The sequence below is a fragment of the Haliaeetus albicilla genome, chromosome 2, assembly GCF_947461875.1.
Source record: "Haliaeetus albicilla chromosome 2, bHalAlb1.1, whole genome shotgun sequence".
In the NCBI taxonomy this organism is placed as follows: domain Eukaryota; kingdom Metazoa; phylum Chordata; class Aves; order Accipitriformes; family Accipitridae; genus Haliaeetus; species Haliaeetus albicilla.
Genome location: NC_091484.1, coordinates 10413136 through 10416767, shown reverse-complemented (window position 1 = coordinate 10416767; position 3632 = coordinate 10413136).

Sequence of the window (3632 nt, the reverse complement as noted above, 5' to 3'; positions counted from 1 at the left end):
TGCCTGTCAATGTGCGCTTACTGTTTTAGAAGACTGTAGTTGGTTCAAAAAAAGGTAATGCTTTAAACTTAGGATAGAATATAAAATAGTGGGACTGTGAGGATTTTCTTTATCTTAAGTAATAGTTTAAATACATTGTAGGATCATACAGAGCAAATCTGAAACTTTGGCAGAAGATCCAAAGCTATTAGCACTCTTGATATTCATCAACAGGTGCACCCCTTCTCTTTGAACAAGACATGTCAGTATAGTGCAGTGAAAGCGAGTAATATACCCTCTTAGAGTGGGTATCAGTCTCAAAGTGGATTTTTAGTGATGTATTAAAACTGAAGCAGTGATCTTAGAGTTAAGTTTAACTCAGATGTTCTCCCTGGCTTCTCATAAATACACTGATTAGGTTTGGTAGCCTTGAATTCTAAATGCATCAGTTTAGCTTATAGTTATGGCTGTTTAAGTGACTAGTTAAATGCCTGAGCCTGCGTTCTCAGATGGCCTGGGCACCAAACTACTAGACCATAGGCTTTTAGAGCACTGGTACTGCAGGGATATAAATAAATCTAATTATAGAGACTGAAAAACTCCTGAGTAGAAGTGAAGTCTCAGACTTCTGTGATATCAAGCAATTTCATACAGGACAGATTTTTTTAGTTACTTGTCCACAGAAATTCTGCAGATGACTTGAATCAGGACTGGTTTTTTGTAGTTAGAATGCCTGTTGAAGCTGGGCCTTGTATCAAGAAAGTTACTGAATTTACTGAGGGTGAAACATAGGGCAGAATCAGCTGTCTTTCAGTTCTTCCTTAGTATCTGTGGCTGCCATGTGAGTGCATGCTGGCCATACCTCTTAATATATAAAGAAATGAGTTGCTTGTTAGACAATGGATTTAAACTACTAAGTGCCTAAAAATGTATTAGAGTCAGCATCAACAGGTTTTCTTGAATCTGGTCTGTCGTGCAGTGTCAGACCCTCTTCATGCATAGGTATGAAATGAAAGCAGTTCTCAAGAGTGAAATAATACAGTGGTGATCATGAAAAGCATCTGCCTTAATGCTGATGAGAGAGACTGTGGTGTGTGTTAAAAGTTTGTCGAAGTGCCTTGCAGAATGCATTTCAATAGACAGGCTGAAATCACATGGGAGATGTCTGACATTTGCAAGGAACTGAATGCCTACCTCGAATGTCAGTGTTAATTGAGCTGTGGTCATTCAAAACCTGCAAGCCAAAAGGATACTCAGAACTCTGACTGCTCTGCAGCTTTGTCTTTTTCCTTGGATAATAGGGAGAACAATTCTAAAGAACTTGTGGACCTTTTTTTCCTGTCAGCCTCAAAGAACCAAAATTAAATTGGTACTGGTGGTCATGTAATTGTAATCTGACATGCTACCTTTGCATCTATTCAAGTAGACAGCCTGTCTAGCATACATGCATAAAAATCTTGTGCTGAAATAGGGTTCTTCAGCACTATGCAATATGAAGGGGCTCATATTAGACCATCTTAGTTTTGCAGTTCTAAGCAAGATTTCTTTAGGGGACAGGTTGCTGACATATGTAAGTGAACAGATGTTTCTTATTTCACCAGTACCAACATAGATGGAACTGGACAGGATTTACAGCAACAAGCCAGAACTTTTTTGAGAGGTAGCCAAAGAAAAATTGGCTCTTTTGAATGGAAAATCATTAGCGAATCTTGATTTTCACTATCTTGCACTTCCTGCAATGTGTGACTTTTCATTGTTGGACAGACATTCTGTGTGAATAAGTGCCTAAGTGACTTCAGATCAACAAATACTAGTGGCATACTTGTCCTTTAGTTCAGTCAGAGTTGAGTAACTTAGACTTTGTAGATGTGGCTGTGACACCGTTAGTGACATGTTATATAGTCCTGACATATTCTGCAGATTTCATAAGGCATGCAAGTGTTTATATAGAGCACTTACCCTTTCAGGGAAATGAACTTTTCAAATGTAGTGCAGGCAAGCAGATGCATCTCTGCTTCAGAGTACAGGCAAATGTTATTGGCAGTGCCCTCACCTTCATTTAGGTGGAGACCTTATTGCTACTTCTGACACCTCCCGTTGCCAAGATTCAGAAGGCAACACAACGTTCCAACTATGTTTATCTGTTAATTTTAGTGGAAACTGATGCAAGCCATGTCGTAACAGTTTTTTGCAAGATTGCTGAACTTCTCTAGGCCACCCTTGTTAAACAGTTAGGCAAATGCCAGTTTCCACCAGCTAGAAAGCTCAGGCTGGAAACACCTGGTGTCAATGGATCTTCTGAGGACTTGGGACCATCTAATTTAATGTTAGACAGTTAGCTCCTGCCCATCACCTGAGATCTTCTTCTGAAACACTTCTGCAAATAAGCAGCCAGTTCTCCCTTGCAACTGATAAAGGTAGATTATTCAGATTCAAGGGGAAAAAGATTACTTCTTCCTTTCTGAGTATAAAGTGGGCAAAGGGACACCTGTTTTGGGATCTTCTGACACCACAGAACTCTACTACTCTTGTCTACTGTCCTTTTTTGGACCCTACTGACTGACTTGTGGTTGTCAGCTTCTAAATGGTCTGAGGCTTTTGTAGCAGAAGAAATACCTTATGGCTGGTTTAAGAAAAAAACAAAACAAAAAAACCCAAAATGCCACTGCCCTCAAGACCAGTATGTATTCTTGTTTTCTTGGTTTGTGAATGGGCCACAATACTAACAGCATTCCTGCAATGTTGGCAACGCATATTAAAGCGAAGTTCTGTTTCTCTATTTCTTCATTTAAGTATGTGCTAAGGTAAGAGTTATCCTCTTATTAAGCCAGACATTTAATTCTAAAAATTCTCTGATGAGGCCAGACAGAGCACATTCTTTCTCTCAGCTGACTTCTGCTTTCTGAAAACTTGATTTTCCTTAGGCTCTCAGTAGCTTGCTTGAATGTGCCTTCCATCAGGCTGCACTTCTTTGATTGTTGCATGTACTTTTGTGCTCGTTCCATGACCTTTCCACAAGAACAGCCTTCCTGAGAGCTGTAGTATTGTCAAGAAGGGGTAGGCCAGATTAAAGCTGTCAGAGCATGTCTTTCTACTGTCACCAGCATGAGTTAACCATAAGGCATTGTGTGAGATTCCTGCTCAAAGCTGATCACAGCAATCCATTTGTTTACAGTTCTTCACCCTTCCCTGAAGTTCACTCATTCTTGTACAGAAAAGGTTTACCATTCAGTGAGCTTCCCTTTATCAGGCGCAAGAGTGCATGTTTCAAGCTGTCTAAAATGCTGGTGAATCACTTCGAAAACATTTTGACAAAACTTTGGAAGAAGTTTGCAGCACAGCATCTATACACCTGCACTAGCTTGGATAATAAAAACAGCTTGGCTGTAGCAGTATGGAGATTTAGGCATCCATCTATATTTGGTGGAGTAAATTGTCTCACCTGACAAACAGAGCTGCCTCTGCTAGACTGTACACAGTAGTTCATGGAAAGCTAGTATGGATACAGCTATACCCCATGCTCCAGAATGGCTGGGCGGTTTCCTTGTACCAAAGCTCCTCAGTGTCAAACCTTGATTTTTGTCTTAAAACAGCTTAATCCTTTCTTCATAGAAACAATAGTATTTCTCAATATCTGTTACCTGTTTTGCAGA